The sequence below is a fragment of the Pinus tabuliformis genome, chromosome J (genome assembly GCF_031772625.1).
Source record: "Pinus tabuliformis cultivar Carrire ecotype Pingquan chromosome J, CPIR1, whole genome shotgun sequence".
NCBI lineage: Eukaryota > Viridiplantae > Streptophyta > Pinopsida > Pinales > Pinaceae > Pinus > Pinus tabuliformis.
In genome coordinates, this window is record NC_142295.1 from 1,048,807,508 (window position 1) to 1,048,831,981 (window position 24,474).

A 24,474-nucleotide genomic window follows, 5' to 3' on the forward strand; every position below is an offset into this window, starting at 1 on the left:
ATCTAGCTTTTCAGGATTCATTTCGCCATCATAAATAGGTAACTCAAATTTTACATCAAGTTTCAAAAGAGATGTTTTCTTAGGTTTCTTTTATGTTTCAAATTATGCACTAGAAGAAGAAGATGATGATGATGATGATGGAGATGATGGAGGTGAAGGTGGTTTATCAGCCTTGCCTTTACCTTTGTCCTTCTTCGATGTCTTTGAAGAAGCTGCATCTCTCGCCTTCTTGTCTTCGTACATTTCTCCCAACATCTGTTGCATAGTCAAGAATGCTTGTTGAAACTATTCATCAGTCATCTTAGTTTCAGTATTTTCACCTGCATCAGATCCTGTCATGGTCAAATTATGAACGACTCGTCGCTTTCCAATCTCTGTATCAATCTGCTCAAGGATTCCTTCTCCACGTTGCGACTTTGACCTAGTTAACATTCAATGGCAAATTCTACAAACGCAACCTGCTCTAATACCAAATTATATGATCTGAAATGATCATAAGTTAAAACTGATGTAGAATTGATTAGCCATTATTGAATTGATTGTTAACTGAAAGTGCAAAAATTGAGGAAACTGCTTGAGAAGAAAGACTTTACGACAACTGATTAGACATAAGTAAGATGCATAACAGAAGTGAAAACAGAAAATACACAGTAATACTAGACAATAAAATTGATTACAAAGTTCGTCCCTGATGGACTACGTCTCCAAGTCTGCTTTCAAGATGGGCGACCACTTTATTAGGATTGAAACATAAGAGGTCGATTACACAGAGATTTGACCAAACTGAATGTGCACACAGGAACTTCTGGTCACTGTCAAAGGATAGCTCTCTGAACCAGCTTTCCAACGCCTGTCACAGTTCCCAATTCCAACTCTGGATGCTCCTGTTACACTAAAAACAAAAACAACCTCTAACCTCCAGAATCTGCATACAAAAACCAAAATCACTCTCTCTCATGTTCAATGAACAAAAATTGCCTCTTATAGGCCTGCAGGTACATGTGAACTCCTTTGGACTAAACATGGCATGAATTTACTGAATTGAAGGGTTTGAGGTTTCGGTCTAACCATGAAATGACACTTAGGGTCATTAGGCCATGGTCTTCGATTTAATTTGTTTTAACAAACTTCGCAAAAACCCAAATATAACCATATATTAAAAATAGAACTGCTGGTGGTTAGGTTGACTATGCACTGGCTAACTGTTTCCATGTGAACAGCTGGTTCTCTTGGCGGTCGACTATCTGATTGCCACCTAGTGGCTTATCCGCCCGGCGGTTACAGCTACCATCGCGGTCTTTCCGCAACATGTGACAACTACCTCTGACTGTTGCGGTTTCGATGTAGTTAGGGACTGCAGTTATCTCCAAGCTAACTCCTTTACCTGTTCACATGTACACGCAGATATGGTTAATGCGACTCCACCAACTGTTATCCCTGCTCACGGTGAAGGCTAACTGTGGTTAATCACATCCACTCACATGAGCCTTAACCGCTCGCGGTTACTATCAGTGGTTTAGGACAGTGTTATGGTATTTGCAATGTTTTATGTTTTGTATTGTTTTAAACAAGCCGAGAGTGGGTTTTAGAGTTAGGTTTAGGTGTTTAACACATAGTTTGCAATGCGATAGGTTTAGAACTTAGGTTTAATGGTGTAGACTTAGGATTTAATGCATTTGTGAATGTTGCATTAGGTTCTAGGTTTAGGTTTGTATTAGGTTTAGGGTCAAAGTGTTATGGTTTAGGTGTAGGTCTTTAGATCTTTAGATCTAAGAACAAACCCTTTTACAACAATTGTCACAATGTGACATTCACCCAATCATACGACGACAACCCATATCGAACCCCTGCAATGGACGACACACCCATGTCGATGATCAAATCTGGAAAAACTTTCGATGAACACTTGTCGACAACTAGATACAAAACCATCACCATGAAAACCATTAACTTCCCCTGCACAACCTAAACTATGATCAACACTATTGAAACTGAATGATACCAAACTGAATGCTGACGACGACATTGAACATTGATGATGAACCTGTGCAACTAATCTGACGAAATCCTCCTGGATCAGTGGTCAACATGGAAGTTGATTGAACTGCTTGTGGGCAGCGCATCTTGAAAATACTAGCTTGGTGCTTCTGCGTTGTTCTTGTTAACAGTCGATCAAGTCAATGGCAGGGTGATGGTTCGGTTGTCAGAGGGGAGTCTGGTCGTCAGGAGTAAGCGAAAATGACTAAGTGTGTGAACAATCGAAAGGTGCATAGGTGATCATGAAAACACACACTCGCATGAATCGATGACAAAACGACTCAAACCATCCAAACACACATGTTCAACATGACTGACCGACGATGCAAGTGACAAGCGCGGCACTTGTGATTGACCGTTCATTGATCAAGATGACGCTTGCGCGACAGTGAACGTGACTTTGTGTGTGAGTGCGACAGATGCTTTCATAGCAAACACAATAAGCACATATGAAGCGAAGACTTCGAGCATAACCAGAACATGGTCGCAAGCATGACTTAGACACCAGCATGCAAAAAATTAACTGAAATGAACAAGCAAGGCGGATGCGAGGACTCACACGAGCTCACAGAGCGAACCCGCGTGTGTGCAGTCATCAATTGAAACTCTCAAGGGAGGCTCCAGAATTGGTGCAGGCCAAAATTTTGGAGGGTGGTTGTAGCTGCTACAACACCACCATATTCGACAGGTCCTTCAAACCCTTCGACAACAAAAGTTGTGTGCTAACTTGGAGAAATGCACCTTTGGCCTGACCCAGGTTCAATATCTGGGGTACATCATTGATGAGTAGAGTGTACATGTGGACCCATCCAAGATACAAGTCATTCAATATTGGCCAGCCCCAACCACTCTAACAGAGCTCCGCAGCTTTTTGGGTCTTGCCAATTTCTACCGCAGGTTCGTGTTGGGGTTCTCTCATATTGCTTGGCCTTTAAGTCAAGTCACCAAGGGCAGAGTGAAAACAAAGTTATTTTGGTCAGAAACCCAACAGCGAGCATTCTCTGAGTTGAAGAATCGCCTCTGTTCTGCACCAGTGCTCATATCACCAAACCTGCAACAACCATTTGAGATTGAGATAGATGCCTCCGACTATGCTATTGGGGCAGCTCTTCCTCGACATGGGGATACAGTGGCTTACCACAGTGAAACACTTTCAGACACAGTCCGAAAGTACCCCACTTACGACAAAGAAATGTATTCCATTGTGCAGGCCTATCGTCAATGGAAGCATTACATTCTGGGGAAGGAAACGGTCATCCACACAGACCACCAGCCTCTACAGTTCATATAGACACAAGGGAAGTTGCAGAACGATCGCCATAAAAAATGGTCCACCTATTTGCAACAGTTCCATTTGAACATTAAGTATAAAAAGGGAAGCACCAATAATTTCATTGATTGCCTCGGCAGACCACCGATCATGGCGTTGATCAATGTGCTCACCTCTTGTGGGCACAAGACATCGGGGTGGCCGCATGTTTACAAGAGCGATCCAAAATTCAACAGCATATACCATACAGTCTTGGACGGGAAGAAAGTTCCAAATTTTCACCTTCAGGATGCACTATTATGCCACTTGGGACACATGTGTTCCTTCAAGTGAGCATGCCAAGATGATTTGGGAGGTGCACTACAGTCAGGTCGCTGGACATTTCGGAGTAGAGAAAACAGTGGCAGTATTGCAGAAGTATTTTTATTGGCTGAAACTTCGTTAGGATGTTGGGAAGTACATTATGTTGAGAATGCAACAAGATGATGGAGCTTAGTGGAAAGGAGTCGCCTTCACTAAGTGGGCCCGCAGGCAAATTATGGCGCAAAGTCTATTTTTAGACTATGTCTATTTTTAGACATATGGATCATGGTCTATGAGTTGCAGTATGTTATTTGTGGATGATTGGTCATGTTGGGAAAAATAGATGGACTTCTATTTCTAGTTCACAGCGGAGTGATCAGAGTCTATTTTTAGACTACCAGGCTAAAAATAGAAAAGTCAAATATTATTGTCTCATAATAATATTTAGACTATAAACTTTATTTTATCCTCTTGGAGCACTTCAGTTTGAGCTACAGATGTGGCACATGCAGCTGTCAGAAGGAAATACGCTTTCTTTGTGAGTCATTTGAGCTATTGCATGCAGGACTTCAGTTAGAACTCAAGCAGTTGAGTTTGGTGGAGTTGGATGTGGAGTTGATGGAGTTGTGTTCAGTTTGACTTGGTTAAACTAGTTGTAATTAGTCTAACTGCAAATAGACTAGTGATGAGTTGTGTGAATTAATTATTAACTCATAAAGCAACTAAAGAATACATCAGTTAACTCAGTTGCATGTCAGTGCATGTACAGTTCAGTGGAGACAGGTGTTAGAGGTTGAGATTGCTATCAGTTGTGACTATAGTTGTGCATGAGATCTTGTAGAATCAATGGATTGAGTATGCCCATGAAGATTGCGCAGTATATGCCCAGTGAAATAGCCTGTGCTCACGTGATTTTCAGTGTGGATGATTTTCACTTGGTATTTTGCAATAAAGGCAGGCAAGGCAGCGGAGGAGATTTGAACCTGTGACTTGTTCGGATCTGAGCTAGTTTTGTGTGTAACAGGTGGAGATAGTGCTGGATACTTGTGAGGAGTATTGTACTATGTATTGTTACATGTTCTAAATCATTAATATACAGATAGTGTGGGGTTTTTAGCTGTAAGCTTTCCCCGAGTTACATACTGTGATAATGTGTGCATGCCATTGATGTTTCATTGTTTTTAATGCTGCTAAATTGATGATCAACGTAGAGGAGATTATGTATTGTGCATGTATTCCGCAATAGTGTATAATCAGGATAATCTCTGTGAATAAGTGTCATAGTATTCAAAATTTCTACATGGTATCGGAGTTGTTGATCATCAGATCTATTATTCAGAAAGTGTTTACATTCTATTTCTTCAGGCAGAGTCTGTAATCGGGCCAGGTAGCCTCTAGATTCATCCTTCTTTTGGAAGGTGAGATATCCGGTAAAAGCCCATACAGTCAATCTCTGTACGAGAAATACTTTGTTCTCACGAATTCTAGATCGGAGGCAGTTGAGTTTGGATCTGGTGGAATTCGAATTTCCAGCAGTGTTTTCTTGGTATCAACGTGGCAATGTCTTTCAACGGATTGCGATTGGAGTATGCTCTTTAGGGCAGCTCGAACTATATTGCATGGAAGGACAAGATGGAGGCAGTGTTGGATGATAATGAGTTGAAGGAGTTCATAGAGGCTGAGGTCCCAAAGCCTACTGATACTGCACAGGGTGATGCTTGGCAAAAGAAGACAGCAAAGTGTCGAAGTATTCTATTGGAGGGCGTGAAGGATCACATTGTGTCCAGCCTGCATGGAAAGGCTTCTCCATACTTGATGTGGAAAGCGTTGACAAATCTATTCCAAAGTAAGAGCAATCAGAGGAAGCTAGCGCTCAAGGATAAACTTAGAAACATCAAATGTGAGAAGGGAGACAGTATGCCCAAGTATCTACGAAGTTCACTCAGTGTCGGGATGAGCTGGGAAGTGTGGGGGTAACTATCGATGATGAGGACTTGGTGAGCTTGGCTCCCTTTGGTCTTCCGAAGAGTTGGCATTCCTATCAGGACTCTGTCAATGGTCGGGAGAAATTGCCAGGATGGGAAAGACTTTGGTCAGATCTTGTGCAGGAGGAGATCAGGCGGAATACTAGGGAAGGATCTTCATCAAAGGGACCTGATGAAGAAAATTTAGCTTTAGCTGCCAAAGCAAAGAAGGGGAAGAACAAGAAGGCTTCTCAGTCCGGCGCGAAAGGCAAGAAACAGGACATGTCCAAGGTGAAGTGTTTTCACTATCACCAGCATGGACACTATGCCACTAATTGTCGCAGAAGAAGAAGAACAAGCAAGCTGCTAGACCTGCAGCAGGAGAGGCTCTAGCCTCGCTGTTTGAGCTTGATTTTTCATTGATCGCATGCTTGGTTTCAAGTGTGATGGGATCAGTGTGGTTCTTGGACAGTGGTGCGTCTTTTCACATGACAGGAGATCGAGATTGTTTTCTGATCTGGAGGACAAAGATCTTGGAGTGCACATCGAGATGGGCGATGATGGTAGATACAGTGCGACCGGTATCAGTACCATTTCCTTTGAGAGGGAGTCTGGTAAACCCTACATATTGAAGGAAGTGATGCATGTTCCAAGATTGAAGAAGAATATTATCTCTGTGGCGATGTTAGAAGACAAGGGATATGATGTTGTTTTCAGCAAGGGAAAGGCTTTCCTGCGCAGCAAGACAACTGGTGAAACCCGGAAGATAGGGGTTCGAGTGAGGAACCTTTATCAGTTGCATGTAGATGGCTATGCAACAATGGCATGCAAGGCAGAAGGATTGGTGAGTCGGGATGATGGCGAGCTCTGGCACGGGAGATTGGGTCACCTTCACCATGGAGCCTTGAAGACACTGCAGCAAAGCACTACAGGGCTTCCCAAAGGCACTCTTGCGCAGTCAGATCAGTGCAAGGGGTGTACTTTGGGAAAGTTTGTGAAAGCCACCTTTCACAAGAATGATAGTTGCGCCATGACGATCCTTGAGAGAATTCACACAGACGTGCGTGGACCTTTCTCAGTAGCTTCGACAACAAAGCATAGGTATTATGTGATTTTTGTTGATGATTTCTCTCGTAAGTGTTGGATCTTCTTCATGCAAAAGAAGAGCGAGACATACTCAAAGTTTTGTGAGTTCAAAGCACTGGTCGAGAAGGAGTCGGGGAAGAAGGTGAAGGCTCTTAGGAGCGATAATGGTGGTGAATACATCTCTGGCGAGTTCAAGGACTTTTGCAGTGCAGAAGGGATTCAAAGAGAGCTCATAGCTCCCCATAACCCACAGCAGAACGGGGTTGCTAAGCGGAAGACGATCATGGGTGCTGCACAGGCGATGTTGCATGATCAGGGCCTACCCCTTCACTTGTGGGCGGAAACATGCAATACAGCAGTATATGTGCAGAACCGTTGTCCTCACAGGATACTTGGCATGAGTACACCCAAGGAGGCTTATTTTGGTAAGAGGCCTGATATTTGTCATTTGAGGATTTTTGGTGCTAACGTTTACATGCATGTGACGAAGGATGTGTTATGAAACCAGCTCACAAAAAGATAGAAAAGAGAGATCCACGCCTTAGAATTCAGCCTCTTCGAGGGGGCAACCTCCTTTACATTACATAAATGAAAAATTCTTGGATGATACAAATGACAAAACCTCCTTTCTATATATAGGAGTCTAAGGAGTCACAATATAATCCAGCCGACCTAACAATAATAATATAAAGCCACAAAAATAACAATAGAGGGATTCTATGGGGCACAGAAATAACAATATGGGGGTAATAGGGGCACAACAATATAAATAAGGGGTATAACTACAATAGTAATGGGGTAATCACTAGTATTATAGGGACCCAACATGCCCCTCTCCTTCAAAAAAGTGTTGTCCTCAACGCTTGAGTAGTTCTGGATACTTCTGCATAAAATTCTCATCCTCCCATGTGGAATCTTCAGCGGATAAGTTCTTCCACTTGATAAGATACTCTGAAATTGATCGATTTCGTAGCTGTCGAGTTCTTGTTTCTGTGACTGCTTCCGGTTCCAATATAATTTTTCCTTCCTCGTCAAGTTCTGGCAATATTGTTTGAACTGGGAGCTTGTCGCCTATAACCTTCTTTAAACATGAAACATGGAAAACTGGGTGCAATCGAGAAGCTGCAGGAAGCTCCAATTTGTATGCCATAGTACCAATCTTTTGCAACACCTTGTACGGACCATAATACTTTGGTGATAATTTATTATCCTTCTTAGCTTGCTTTAGGGACATTTGCTTATATGGTTGTAGCCGTAGGAATACCCAATCACCTACATCAAAACTTCTTTCACTGCGATGTTGATCTGCCTGTTGTTTCATTCTATTTTGTGCCAACACGAGGTTATCCTTTAAGAGTTGGAGGACTTGTTGTTGATGTTCGATGTGATGTTCCACTGCCTGAACCTTAGAATTTTCTCTTAAATATGATGTGATGGATGGTGGTTGATACCCATAAAGTGCCATAAATGGGGTCATTTTTGTTGCTGTATGGAAGGAAGTGTTATACCACCATTCAGCCAGAGGCAACCATTTGACCCATTGTGTCTGTTTATCAGATACAAAGCAACGAAGATATCCTTCCAAACATTTGTTTACTATCTCAGTTTGCCCATCAGATTGAGGATGATAAGATGAGCTATGAGCTAACTGAGTACCAAGACAAGAAAATAATTCTGTCCAAAAATTTCCAGTGAAAATGGGATCTCTGTCACTTACAATAATCTTTGGGTTTCCATGTAGCTTTTGAACTGTTTCCATAAATGCAGTAGAAACTGTACTGGCTTTAAATGGATGTGATAATGCACAAAAGTGTGCATACTTGGTAAGTCTGTCAACTACCACCATGATGACACTCTTTCCCTCAGACTTGGGTAAACCTGTGATAAAATCCATTGAAACCTCCTCCCAACGTTGGCTTGGAATGGATAAAGGTTGTAATAGACCCGGTGTCTTAATTGTTTCAACTTTATTTTGTTGGCAAACCAAACATTCCGCCACAAACTTTTGAATATCTGATTTAAGGCCATCCCAAAAAAATTCCTTCTTAACCCTGTGGTAAGTTTTTAAAAATCCTGAGTGCCCTCCTAAGGGAGAAGTGTGCAATTCCATAAGAATCTTTTGTTTTAGCTGGGAATTCTTACAGAGGTATAAGCGATCTTTGTACCATAACGAATCATTTTGCCAGCTAAATGTATCAGAAGTACTGGAATCTTGTTGTAGCTTTCGAATAAGTGCCCACACTTCTTCGTCATTCTTCCATTCCTCCCTTGCTTCGTTTATCCAATCTGGTTGGATAATAGAAATGGCACACAACAATGCTTCCACATCCTCATCCTTTCTTGAGAGTGCATCTGCCACCACATTTTGCTTCCCTTTTTTGTAGATGATTTCAAAGTCATAACCCAACATCTTTGTGACCCACTTTTGTTGCTCTTCAGAGGATAATCTTTGTTCTAAAAAGTATTTAAGGCTATCATGATCCGTTTTTACCTTGAAGTGTCTTCCCATTAGGTAGGGTCGCCATTTCTTAAGTGCATGGAGTATTGCCAACATTTCCTTCTCATAAATAGCTTTGCTTAAAAACTTTCCCTTGATTGGACGACTTTCAAAAGCAATGGGTCTTTCATCTTGCATTAGAACAGCACCAATTCCATTTCCTGAAGCATCACATTCCACAATAAAGGTTTTTGTGAAGTCCGGTGTAGCTAAGACCGGTGCTTGGCACATTGCCTCTTTAAGATGTTCAAAGGCCTTTGTTGCTTCCGGAGTCCATGAAAATGAATCTTTCTTCAATAATGTTGTTAGAGGTGCTGCTATTCTCCCATAATTCTTAACAAACTTGCGATAATACCCTGTCAACCCAAGAAATCCTCGCAGATGCTTTATGGATGTGGGGATTTTCCATTCCTTAATGGCTTTAATTTTGCTAGGGTCTACCTTAACTCCTTCATGAGATACAATATGACCCAAATATTCCACCTCCTGGACTCCAAAGAAACATTTGGATCTTTTTGCATATAATTGTTTCTCCTCCAATAGTTGTAGCACCCTGTCAACATGTTCAACATGATCCTTCCAAGACTTGCTGTAGATTAGTATATCATCAAAAAATACTAACACAAATTTTCTAAGGAATGGTTTGAAAATTGAATTCATCAAACCTTGAAATGTTGAAGGTGCATTGGTAAGGCCAAAAGGCATGACCAAAAATTCATAATGACCCTCATGAGTTCTAAATGTCGTTTTCGGAATGTCTTCAATCTTCATTCTGATTTGATGATATCCCGAACGAAGATCCAACTTGGTGAAGTAAATTGATCCATGCAATTCATCCAGTAATTCATCAATGACAGGAATGGGGAACTTATCTTTAATAGTGAGCTTGTTGAGCTCCCTATAATCTGGACACATGCGCCATGATCCATCCTTCTTGTGCACCAATACTACTGGAGCTGAGAAAGAACTTTGACTCGGTTGAATTATACCAGCCTCTAGCATTTCTGCAACCATACGTTCAATTTCACTTTTTTGGACATAGGGATATCTGTACGGCCTGATGTTTGGAGGAACACTTCCTGGAATCAGATGAATAGCATGATCATGATCACGCATAGGTGGGAGACCTTTGGGAGTCTCAAATACCTTGGAATGATTGTCCAGGACTTTTTGGAGATCTGGAGAAATAGATGATTCCAATGTGGAAACATCTAGCGAACATAATTGTGCAATTACACCTCTTTGCTCCTTTTTTAGAAGCTTTGTCATGCCATTAGAGCTGATTATCTTTCCTGGTTTCCCTGCAATACCCCTTAATTCAACTTCCTTTCCTTCCACAGAAAATTTCATGAAAAGTTCTTGAAAATTAAAAGCTATTGTACCCAAGGATTGTAGCCATTGGACTCCTAGTACAACATCAGCACCTCCCATTGGAATGGAAAGCATTGGGCTAGTCAATACATATTCTCCCATGGATAGCTTGATATTATGGCACTTTCCAGAGCAATTTATTGTTCCTCCATTTGCAATCATCACTTGACACTCTGGTGCTGGATATAGGAAGCAATTCAATTCTTTTGCTACCCTACAATGAATAAAATTGTGGGTGCTTCCTGAATCAATCAACACTATTACCTTTTTCTTCTTGATTTGTCCTTCTATCTTGATGGTTTGAGGAGTGGTAATTCCCGCCAATGCATTACAAGATATGGTCGGATTTATTTGTTCTTCATCTAGGCTTTGTTCCTGGAGTATATCCTCTTCTTTTGACCTTTCTTGCTCCTTTTCTTCTTCCTCTTCACAATCTATGTAGAATAATTTCTTCTCAGCACACTTATGACCTTTTGTGTATTTGCTATCACAATTGTAACAAAGCCCTTTTGCTCTTTTTTCTTCCAATTGTTGTGGTGTCAACCTTGTAGGTTGTGGAAGACTATGGGCAACAACACTTCCGTCTTTATAGTTGTGAATGGTATGCTTCCTAGTTGCCATAATTTTGCTTTCCATTTTTCTTGCTAACCTGAATGCCTTCTCTAATGAATCAGGTTCCCAAAGGCGAACATCATGTTGGATATTATCCTTTAAAGACCCTATGAACACATCAATCCTATGCTCCTCTGGAATATCTTTTACCCTTATGTTCAATTTTTGGAACTCCTCAATGTGCTCCATTATTGAACCCTTTTGTTTGAGACTTATCAATTGGCTAAAAAAAGTGTTGCTTTTTGTATCCTCATAATGTGCTATCAATTCTTTCGTAAAAATTGCCCAAGTGATAAATTTTTTACGAGAGCAAAGCCATTGATACCATACAAACTGATTTGGTTCCAAATATACAGTTGCCATACGTACCTTTTGTGTGTTTTGCACATTATTGAGATCGAAGAATTGCTCCATCTGTAATATCCATGTGGCGGGATCCTTGCCATCAAACTTCCTCATATCGATTTTTGGAATATGGTGGGTCTTCGATCCAACATTAGCGTCTATGGAATCATGATTAACATTTCTTTTGTTCACATCATGAGTTTCCTTTACAACCTTTTCACCATTAGTAAGTATTTCTTGTAGAAAATTTGTCAAATCTGTCTTCAAATCTGCCATGTCTGTCTTCAAATCTGCCATGTCTCTCTTCAAATCTATCTTCGAATCATCCATCTTAGCTTCCATGCCCTTTATCTTAGATTCCACGCCACTTATCTTAGCTTCTGTTAGCTTTTGTGAGCGTGACATTTGTTGCACTTGTTCTTGTAATTTTGATATATCATGTAGCATTTCTTCCTCTTCTTCATGAGTCATGCTAGAGCTTTCAGGTTCCTTACTAGGTGTTTGCATTTTCTTTCCTCGGGGCATCAGTTACCGATAATAATGCTTTACTATGCCCTTTGAATTCCGTTAAACCAAGCTTACACAAAAATTTAAAAAAAAAACTACACACCTTTTTTCACTTTATAGAAGCCTGATATTGAATCTGATGTATCTCTGTAATTTCGGATCATCCAGTTCTGAAATTGCTACCTGTAGTAGCCTTGTGCGTCCTCTTTCCAATGCCACAAGTCTGAGCCAAATTGGATTCTCCAAGGAAGAGTTATGTGAAATCTCCCACAGTGACTTGCTTTTAGACTGGTTCAGTAGAGCGAACTTGTACGACGTGCCACGAGTCACTGTTTCAACCTTTGAATCTGAAACACACAAAAAAGAAACTACAGTCCGTCCTCTTTCTGTACCTTTTTACGAAATTTCAATCCGATCCTCAGAGAGAGAGTTATGATGATTTTCCCCAGGTCACCTGTTTTGAATGTAATTCAGGAGTCTGCAAAAAGGCCAACTTCCTCAGATCATATCTCCGAAAATATCGCGCGAAAAGCTCTGAAATTCAGACCCAAGGTTCAGCGCCAATTCTTCTCAAATGGGTTTTTTTTGCGACTTCTGAAACGTCACAGAAAAAAAGTTATAGCGAAAATGCCACGATGACCTGTTTGGAGCAGCGAAACCCTAGAATCCAAAGCTCTGATACCAAATGTTATGAAACCAGCTCACAAAAAGATAGAAAAGAGAGATCCACGCCTTAGAATTCAGCCTCTTCGAGGGGGAAACCTCCTTTACATTACATAAATGAACAATTCTTGGATGATACAAATGACAAAACCTCCTTTCTATATATAGGAGTCTAAGGAGTCACAATATAATCCAGCCGACCTAACAATAATAATATAAAGCCACAAAAATAACAATAGAGGGATTTTATGGGGCACAGAAATAACAATATGGGGGTAATAGGGGCACAACAATATAAATAAGGGGTATAACTACAATAGTAATGGGGTAATCACTAGTATTATAGGGACCCAACAGGATGCCAGGAAGAAGTTGGAGTCGACCGCAGAGGTTGGGATATTTGTGGGGTACACTGATACACCCCACAACTATCGTGTGTATTTTCCAGACAGTGGTAAGACTGTTGTGCGACGGGATATAAAATTTCAGGAGGAGAAAGCCATGAAATGTTCGCTTGAGAGGAGCTACACTTGCATGCAGATGAGGAGCTATTAGTTCCTAAAGATGAGCTTCAGGACGTGGATCAGCCACAGGACGAAGTTCATGGAGTGGAAGAGACCACTCATGCAGCGCCAACCATCAGAGGGCGAAAGCGCTTGACATAAGCTGAGCGACTGGCTCAAGATGCAGAGAAAGTTGTAGGACCACCTACAGCCCAATGCAGGCAGAGACAGTCACCTGATCAGTACACTGGATACATGGCTCTTGTGAGCAAATGTGTTGTGACTGAGCCATCCTCTTTCGAGGAAGCTATGGAGGATCCCGCATGGGTAGACGCCATGGTGGAAGAGTATGATTCGATTGTCAGAAACAGTGCATGGGAGATTGTTCCTAGACCGGAAGGGAAATCAATGGTGGGTTCGAGATGGATCTACAAAGTTAAGCAGGCAGTTGACGGGAGTGTGGAGAAGTACAAGGCAAGATTTGTTGCCCGAGGCTTTTCACAGATAGAGGGGATCGATTATGAGGAGACCTTTGCACCTGTCGCAAGGTATTCTTCCATACGGACGATTCTTGCTCTCTTAGTGCAGATGGGATGGCACATTCATCAGATGGATGTGAAGACTGTGTTCCTCAACGGAGTCATTGAGGAGGAGGTGTACATAGAATAGCCCGAAGGTTTCGAGATCTTCAGTAGCGAGTTGCATGTGTGCAGGCTCAAGAGAGCGCTATATGGGTTGAAACAAGCACCACATGCTTGGTATACACGGATAGACAGCTATTTCACGAGACTTTGATTCTCCAAGAGTGAGGTGGATCCTAACCTATACCAGATTGTGGTGGAGGGTAAGTTGCTTATCATTTTACTGTATGTAGATGATTTGATTCTAACGAGTGATGAGCTGTTGATACTTTCATGCAAGGATGATCTTGCTAAGGAGTTTGAGATGAAGGACTTGGGCCTCCTTCAATATTTCCTAGGATTGGAAATTTGGCAGCACAGTGATGGACTATTTGTTTCTCAGGGGAAGTATGCTCGGGAGATACTGGAGAAGTTCAACATGCATGGCTGCAAGCCTGTTGATACTCCTCTTCCTGGAGGTTGGAGGAAGGAGGATGCCACTTCGACAGAAGAAGTGGATGCCACTGTTTATCGACAGTTGGTGGGGTCGCTTATGTATCTAGTCAATACACGACCCGATATATGCTATGCTGTTAACCAACTTTTACAAGCTATGGTTAAGCCAACCAAGCTCTTTTGGAAGGCAAGCAAGCATGTATTGCGTTATTTGAGAGGCACATCGGGATATGGATTGTGGTATAGACAGGAGGATGAGGTGAAGCTATGTGGCTTCATGGATGCAGATTGGGCAGGGAGCCCAACAGATAGAAAGAGCACATCAGTATCGGGTCGACAACAGTTTCTTGGTACAGCAGGAAGCAGAGATCCATGGCACTCAGTTCAGCGGAGGCCGAGTATATGGCAGCAAGTTTGGCTGCATGCGAGGCTATATGGATGAGGAAAATCCTGGTTGGGTTGTTTGATTCTTACTTGGAGCCTACTGTGATTTACCGTGATAACCAGAGTTGCATTAAACTCTCGGCTAACCCTGTATTTCATGATAGATCTAAGCACATTGACATCAGGTACCATCATATCAGAGATTGTGTGCAGCGGAGAATCATGTTACTTTCATACATTCCAACGGAGGATCAGGATGCTGATATCTTGACGAAGGCGCTCACCAGGAGCAAATTCGAATACCACCGAGGCAGAATAGGGGTTGTTGATAATCCATATCTTGTTGAGAGGGAGTGTTGAGAATGCAACAAGATGATGGAGCTTAGTGGAAAGGAGTCGCCTTCACTAAGTGGGCCCGCAGGCAAATCATGGCGCAAAGTCTATTTTTAGACTATGTCTATTTTTAGACATATGGATCATGGTCTATAAGTTGCAATATGTTATTTGTAGATGATTGGTCATGTTGGGAAAAATAGACGGACTTCTATTTCTAGTTCACAGCAGAGTGATCAGAGTCTATTTTTAGACTACCAGGCTAAAAATAGAAAAGTCAAATATTATTGTCTCATAATAATATTTAGACTATAAACTTTATCTTATCCTCTTGGAGCACTTCAGTTTGAGCTACAGATGTGGCACATGCAGCTGTCAGAAGGAAATACGCTTTCTTTGTGGGTCAGTTGAGCTATTGCATGCAGGACTTCAGTTAGAACTCAAGCAGTTGAGTTTGGTGGAGTTGGATGTGGAGTTGATGGAGTTGTGTTCAGTTTGACTTGGTTGAACTAGTTGTAATTAGTCTAACTGCAAATAGACTAGTGATGAGTTGTGTGAATTAATTATTAACTCATAAAGCAACTAAAGAATACATCATTTAACTCAGTTGCATGTCAGTGCATGTACAGTTCAGTGGAGACAGGTGTTAGAGGTTGAGATTGCTATCAGTTGTGACTATAGTTGTGCATGAGATCTTGCACAATCAATGGATTGAGTATGCCCATGAGGATTGTGCAGTATATGCCCAGTGAAATAGCCTGTGCTCACGTGATTTTCAGTGTGGATGATTTTCACTTGGTATTGTGCAATAGAGGCAGACAAAGCAGCGGAGGAGATTTGAACCTGTGACTTGTTTGGATCTGAGCTAGTTTTGTGTGTAACAGGTGGAGATAGTGCTGGATACTTGTGAGGAGTATTGTACTATGTATTGTTACATGTTCTCAATCATTAATATACAGATAGTGTGGGGTTTTCGGCTGTAAGCTTTCCCCAGGTTACATACTGTGTTAATGTGTGCATGCCATTGATGTTTCATTGTTTTTAATGTTGCTAAATTGATGATCAACGTAGAGCAGATTATGTATTGTGCATGTATTCCGCAATAGTGTATAATCGGGATAATCTCTGTGAATAAGTGTCATATTATTCAAAATTTCTACACATTAGATCATGCATTGCCTGCGCCATTGCCAAACCAACCATCAAGAAGCAAGGCCTGTATACTCCTCTACCTACTCCTAGTCGGCCTTGGGAATCTGTCTCCATGGATTATATGTCGGGCCTTCCTTCTACTAAGCACGACAACGATTTTGTTTTCATGGTCGTCGACAGATTCTCTAAGATGGCCATCATGGCGGCCTGCAAGAAGAGTATCTCAGCAGAGGCCACTGCTAAGCTCTTCTTTGAGCGAGTGTGGGTACACTTTGGGATCCCACAATCCATTATCTCAGATTGGGATAGCAGATTCCTGAGTGCATTTTGGTCAAGTCTCTAGTCGATGTTGGATACAAAACTCACTAAGTCCACGACTTTCCATCCCCAAACTAATGGCCAAACAGAGGTTGTCAACAAAATGATCGTACACATTCTGCGCATGTACAACTCGAAGCATCCATGCACATGGGATGAAAGTCTCCCCTATGTCCAACACAGCTACAACAGAGCTCTCCACAGCTCAACAGGCCACATCCCCTTTCAGGTAGGGCTGGGATTTCAACCATTATGCCCCATTGATGTGGCCATACCATTTACAGCCACTCAGGTAGATTCGTCTCACGTGCAGTCTAAAGTTGAAAGGGCTAACAACTTCATTGAGTGCATTCAACACATCCGCCAATAGGTCCATGATATATTGGACAGATCCAATGCTAAGTACAAGCAACGCCATGATCAACATCGAGTGTCGCACAAGTTCCAAGTGGGCGACAAAGTTTGGCTTCATTTGCAGAAAGAGCGCCTTGTTGGGCCCCACTGCAAGCTTCGCCCGCTCCGATATGGGCCATACACCATCACCAAGGCCGTTAGTGACAATGCCTTCGAGCTTAACATCCCACCGTTCCTTGGTCTGCACCCAGTGTTTAATGTAGATTGCCTTCGGCCATACTTCCCACCATTGTTGGACACATCTAACATTGCAGAACAACTCACACCAACAGAGCTAAACCCAGACTGCATGGAACAAGCCACCACTGATCGGATCATGGACACACAGATCAAGAGCACTCGCGAGCAGAATATCCAACTATATCGGGTTGACAAAGTTTGCCAACTCCTTCACCAAGGCAAGTGGCTCACCAGGGACCAAGTTCAGCAGAAGGTTACCCATCTCATGGAGGCACTCAACGCAATGGGGACCATTGCTTCCTAAAGGGAAAGGAATGATCCAGGTGGATATTGGTGGCCACATGCCTATTCCACTTGGACCCCCAACACTATCTCTTTCAGTTTTTCAGTTTCCTTAATTGTAACACATTTTACTATTTTTGGCAGTTTTTCGGGTCCTGAACTTCAGGGGCCATTTTGAGGCCCTAAACGACGTCTTTAGGGAAAACGGTGAGATCGGAAATGTTCCAAACTAAATTTTAGTTTGTTTTTGGCCTTTTCTTCGAGATCTTTGAAACGAGGTATTATGATAGCCAAATGGAGATCATATGTCAAAGTTACGACCCCGGGAAGTTGATGTACCAATTTACCCAAACAGGATCCACATTTTTGGCGCTTCATCTCCTAGGGTTAGGTTTTTGGATGTTTAGGGTTTTCCATTGTTTCTCAATAATAAATAGGCCTTTGCGCCTCATTATAACACAGTTCAGAGGCATATAGCTGCCACATCTCTCCTTAGAGATAAGCTACCATCATCCAAGCTATCTTATTTCTATTCTGTTAGTGAGCATAATTCAGTATTTTTCCATTAATGAAATGAAATATTTTTCTGCCGCATCTCTGTGTTTATGATTATATCTGTAAGTTGTTGTATTTCTATTTAAATTCGAATCATACATATCCCTGTTACATATCCATGTTACTTTTTGAATCAACATCTGAGATATTTTTCCATGCGATTCTTTTTAAAGCCATCTAGAAAAATGGCCATGGGAGACCATTGGAACTAAAGATGCTAGTTTAATTAGGCTATCAGCCTTTCTTTTGAATCAGTGAATCTGATACCTTTTTGTTGAGCCGATGAAATTTGTCTAATAACTTTATAATGACATTTGTCCACATTTACACTACGGTGGTTGTGGCTCCATTTTCTGAGGGGCGACTCATTTGTAGCAAATTCAATCACTCTGCGAGCGAATTTTCTGGTTCACAACCTTTGACCCCATAGGAAAATTGGACACGGAGCAAGGTTTGAACGTGCCATGCAACTTCAATCGCAAGATCTTGGACTGGGACCACCAGCGCCGTGAATTCCCTGAAGTAAATCCATACTCAAAGACGGCACCCTTGTCGAAACTGCCAAAGTAGGTAATATCAAAGGAATCGAGCAGGTTCTGAACGAGATTCAGATTTTATCTCACGTAAACCACGTAAATTTGGTTCGATTGTTGGGTTGTTGTGTTGATGCAGAGGAACCCCTCCTGATATATGAGTACATTCCCAACGAGACATTATTTTAACATCTCCACATGACCTCCGAAGGAAGGTTCCTGGACTGGAGAACTCGATTGAATATTTCTCTTCAAACTGCAGAAGCACTGGCTTATCTCCATTCCGCTGCCTACCCTCCAATATATCACAGAGATGTTAAGTCTACAAACATCTTGCTTGACAATAAAATGAATGCCAAGGTTTCGGATTTTGGGCTATCCGGTCTAGCAGAGTCAGACCTGTCACATATCTCCACATGCGCTTAAGGGACTGTGGGGTATTTGGATCCTGAGTATTAAAATTACCAGCTCACTGATAAAAGTAATGTGTATAGCTTCGGTGTGGTTTTGCTGGAACTGCTGACATCGCAGAAGGCCATTAATCTCTGCAGGGAATCCGATGATGTGAATCCGGCAGTCTATGTGGTTAATATATTGGAACAGGGAAGGATCATGGATGTTTTCGATCGTCGGTTGAAGGAGAACGCTTCGCAAGCTATTCTGGAAAGCATGAAGGCAGTGGCGCTTTTATCGATGAGTTGTTTGCAGGAGACGAGGCAAGAGAGGCCCACTATGAAACCCTGAGCTTAAATCGATTGCTGATTTCCCGAATATTCGGGGAATCAGCAATCGACTTAAGGATGGCAATGCGACTAAAATTCCCGTTGTCCTCTGGACAAATGACTGTTTGAGCTGCTCGAGTTTGATGGCTTCATTTATGAACATGGTTAGGATTTTGGATAGTTGCTTTCTAGATTCACGAATTTGGTTATAACTGTAAACCTGTAAAATCATGAGTTCAGCAAGCTCTATTTGCATCATAGCGAACTTCATGACAAATTTCTTAATTTGAAGCATATCATTATTTAAGGTGACTAAAACTGCTAGAATCATGACCTTATAACCTGAAATTCTTGAAGAGGACAATGAATAGGTGTCCTTATGGTCGATATTAGAATAGGGTCAAACTGAAAATCACTTCTGATCAGTGCAGTGACAAGCTTGTTAATGCTTTCACATATTGGATCATTTATTTCCAATCCTGTAGACTATTATAGCAGCAAGGGGGCCTGTAGTAGGAATGATTGGAGACTCTAATGGATTGGTTAAAGAATAAGCCTTCTGCAGATCTGTTCCAAGACATACTCCATTGTAGCATTCTGAAATTGAGTTTGAGGGAAATGTTAGCATAAGAAGACATTCATATGGATCTGTTTATTTACATGATTTGCTGGCAGCATTATTCCCATATCTCATGAAGCAAATCGGCCCACTACTTTTAAGTTCTCATATTAAATAACGATCAGATCTAAATTTTGAATCTGGTGAAGGGATATTGCACAGTTAGTACTTCCTGTAGTGAAGAGGATACTCTAAATGCTTTCCCAGTTCATTATCAGCCTTTGATGCACTTAGATCTAACACTTGTTTGTCCTGTTTGAAGAACGCCCTGCCGAAAGGGATGGCAAACAACATGCAAAAGCAAGCTAGATTCGCTTTATAAGCAGTTCATTGGACACTGGGCGAAGAGAATTCAAGTTTGAGGGCACATATGTTGAGGAAGTTTGTCTTGGGTTAAAATTGTGCAATTTCCTATCTTTCAAATGATGAGGAACTTGTAAAATTTCACTAACAAATGTTGTCAGGAATGCCACAGAGAATAAAGCTTGAGTGAGATATTTCTTCGAGATTTGTTGTTTATGGTCACTTTCCCTTACAATACTATTATTACTGAATTCTTATTTTGGCCCAGGAATAGTGTTTTGGCACCTAATTAACAAATTTTCGAACAATTTTCCTAAATTTTCCCAGACTGTTTCTTGGTTTTATTCCTCCCTATGCATTATTCATAGGGACGAAATTATTGGTTTTGTTGTCACTGGCAAAATGTAGGATCATGCCCCGTAAATACTTAATTTTTCATTTATATGATAATGTGAGCTCATATAATGTGAGCTGAGCTGAGGCAACTCTGTAGAAATAATATCTTTTTATTTGTGATATTAATGAAGACTAAGTCAAGCTTATACACTATGTGAAACTGAAACTGGGAACTAGAACCATTCCTAGAAGGATTTTGAAAAGATACGAGGATACGAAGGAAATTGGACAAAAACTAGATCATTTGTCTAAAGAAGCTTGTCAATAAAAAGCACTGAGTGGAAGCTTTATTGCATCTAATATTACCAGGAAATAATAATTGACGATTCCTTGAGCCCCAAATTAGAATGCCTTCATTTGAGTTTCGCTAGAAGTATAGCCAGATCTACAATGAAGAAAGTGGGATTGGTTTGGGACTCCAGCATATGGAAGGACTGAGTTCCGGTTCTATTAGTTATAGTTGGAATTCAATATTAAGTTCTTTCGTTTGTCACAGATATGTGTTAGTTATTCCGTTAATGACAGATCCAGATGTTGTGATATCCTTGGATTCATGCTCTAAATTTTTGAGGAAGAATTTGAATAAGGATTTACACCAAGGAAAAGACAGGGCAGGAATGATCTCAAGCTAGCTCCACCATTATTGCTGCCTTATTTAAACTTACATGAAGACATTGACATTATGAAAAATGACATAGCCTTCTTTTGGAATCACAGTGGCTAGGGAGTCATGTGGTTTGTTGAAGGAAATGCTTGCGGGAAACAATCTCTTGATATTGCATATGTTCTGTTCCTTGACTTTTGACAATGTACTATATTCTGTTAGTTAATTTCTTGCTTACAATTACTATAACATGTTAAAGATTGCATCATTATTGTATTGTGCATCGGTTGTGAATCAAACAATGTTATTATCACCTCACAATTATGATATACTAGATTCAGGAACTAATAATGGCATCAGAATTTAGATGTCAAGGTTGGTAAGTTGTGTTTCTGCAATATTTGTATATTCTGTGACAAAATTGTGTGATTATGGAGGCACTTTAAAAACAACTATTGCTGGATATTATGATATCCTGGGATCCATGAAGGATTTACACCAAGGTAAAGACAAGGCAGGATTGATCTCAACCTAGCTCCACCTCCACCATTATTGCTGCCTTATTTAAACTTACATGAAGAACTGACGTTGTGAACAATGACTTATCCTTCTTTTAGAATCACATTGACTAGGAAATCATGTGCTTTGTTGAAGGAAATGCTTGCAGGCAACAACAAATGCATGTGAGCAACAATCTCTTGATATTGCATGTGATTTGTCCCTTTACTTCTGACAATGTACTATATTCTGTTAGTTAATTTCTTGCTTACAATTATTATATGATGTTAAAGATTGCATCATTATTGTAAAGTGCATTGGTTGTGTTATTATCACCTTATATTTATGATACCAAATTCTGGAACTTACTAATGGCATCAGAATTTGGATGTCAAGGTTGGTAAGTTGTGTTGATTATTCATACACAGAAGACAGGCCTAATGGGTTAGCCATAGTTACCAAATTCGATCGAATCGGGTTGAACAATTCGAAAATTTGGCAATTCGGTTCGATTCGGCCATTAATAAGCTAAAATTTGATCCGGTGCAATCACGGTCTCTCAAATTTTGTTAAAATTTCATGTAATTTCTAATTTTCAGAAAAAAATTGCAACTGTAGATGACCGATGAAATTTGCCCCTTTGCCTGTGGCTTTCGCACCCCCCAGCCAGGCTCGATTCCTGCAGAGGTGCTTCGTTGAGGCCCTTCGTTATGGTGATATATGTAACGGCTATGCTGTAAGAATCTGCTCATCTGCTGATTTCGGCCATATGTAAAAAAAATCTGCTGGCTTCGGCCATATGTAAAAAAAATCTGCGGGCTTCGGCCATATCATGATTTTCTCTGTGAAAAGAAAAAAAAAAATCGAAACTGAGTTGAACTTTATATTAAGAGAATATAAACTAGGATGTTTTTTCTCTCTGAAGAAAAAAAGATTTTCGAAAGCAGGACAGGAAAGACGTGTCAATGATAACTCTATTTCACCAAATTTGGAACTGCGGGATAATTGATTAAAAATTTCATGGTACCTCTTCAATCAAAATTATTTGTTAAATAAATAGTTATATTACTTAAGCTTCCACTTCAAAAATAAATATTATTTTATCCATAAAGACCCATTTTCGAAATCGAAAGAGATTGAACTATGCACATAAGAACAACATTGGACAAAAGAAAGATAGGCCAACTTGTGAAAAAGGGAAGGCGGGGTTGGCTTTTTCCCAAGCCACATCACTATTTATACCTCACAAATGAGGCACATCTCCACAGTTTTCAAAGCGGTTTCCTCTTACAAAGTCAGCTGCCTCCCTCTCAAAGTGACAGTTATTTTCTTTTCGCTGCAACTTTGCGTTGATTGATATAATATTATTATTCCAAAGCTGTAATAAAAACTAAAATGGCCATAACTTCCCCGTCTAAGGAAATTGATGAAATGGTACTAATTTTTTCCTGCTAGTCTTTATTTTAGCGATTTGAAGCTTTCACTTCAAAAATAAATATTTTTTTATCCATAAAGACTTATTTTTCGAAATCGAAAGAGATTGAACTATGCACATAAGAACAACATTGCACAAAAGAAAGATAGGCCAACTTGGGAAAAGGGCAATTTGGGAAAAACGGAAGGTGGGGTTGGCTTTTTCCCAAGCCACATCATTATTTGTACCGTGTAGTTTAATTAGCTGGGCTAATTGTCCGGAAAGTTATAGAAATTCCAGTCATATTTAGAGAAAATCTAGCAAGGATTTACAAAAGTTATAGCTGTTAAACTTCAAAATTTTAGGTGTCCTAGACGTTTTTGATGGTGCTGAATCCATTTCCACTATCAAAAACACTATTCAAACACTTCCTCTACAAGATTTTTTGAAAAAATTTTACACAGATTCCGGCCACGTTTGACCATCCAAACCATTCCTCCGCCTCAGTGGACAACTCCATTTATACCTCACAAATGAGACACATCTCCACAATTTTCAAAGCAGTTCCCTCTTACAAAGTGAGCTGCCTCCCTCTCAAATTTCTTTTCACTGCAACTTTCCTTTATTTTCTTTTCGCTGCAACTTTCCATTGATTGATATAATATTATTATTCCAACGCTGTAATAAAAACTAAAAATGGCCCTAACTTCCCTGTCTAAGGAAATTGATGAAATGGTACTAATTTTTTTACTAGTGTTTTTTAATTTGTTAGGAAATTGATGAAATGGTACTAATTTGGATAAAATGGTACTAATTTTTTCTGCTTTTAGCTATCTGAAAATACCACTGTGCAGTTTTTGAACACTGAAAACCTCCATTAAATGCTAACCTTGTATTTTTTTTGTTAAGTTCATTTCCTTCAAAGTTCATTTGTATCCCTTTTATAGTTTTGCATATTGAGAGTTTATAAGAGAACATTCAAATAGATGATGGATTTTTTTTTTATATATAATCTTATAGTATTGCATATTGAGAGGCTACAAGGAGAACATTTGGATAGATGATGGAATTTCTTTTCCATATAATTTTATGTTCAAATATTATAGAGCCTCTAATGATTAGTAATTGAGTTATTTCTTTTATGGACAAACTTACATTAGAGTGAGTGTAGATATGGTAAGTTAGTTGAGCCGTGGAATAATGAGCTGAAACAATCGAATTGTGATTACATGTGAAGAAGTGATGAACATCAAAGTGGCAATGCCAGTTTTAGTTGCATGGGAAAATTGTTGATAGCCATATTCTATCACCAAACTCGAGGGGTCTTGTAGGATGATTGATTGCTTCTATCTCATATAAATTATGTAATTGCATTGCATACTACTTTCAACTTGAGCACTACATTTTAGGTATAGGGAGATTGATATGTAAGAATTGCATCAAAGCTCAAGAAAATAAATTCACCCCTTGGGAGCATATTATCCCAAAACTTGATGGCAAGCACAATCTCAAGTAATACCCAACTACAAGGCA

At 40.4% G+C, this 24,474-nt stretch overlaps 1 pseudogene; it reads left to right on the plus strand.

The window, feature by feature from the left end:
• LOC149230517 (wall-associated receptor kinase-like 20) overlaps positions 1-19,412 on the plus strand; it is a 41,818-nt pseudogene extending 22,406 nt beyond the window's left edge.
• The last annotated feature ends 5,062 nt before the right edge of the window (positions 19,413-24,474 follow it).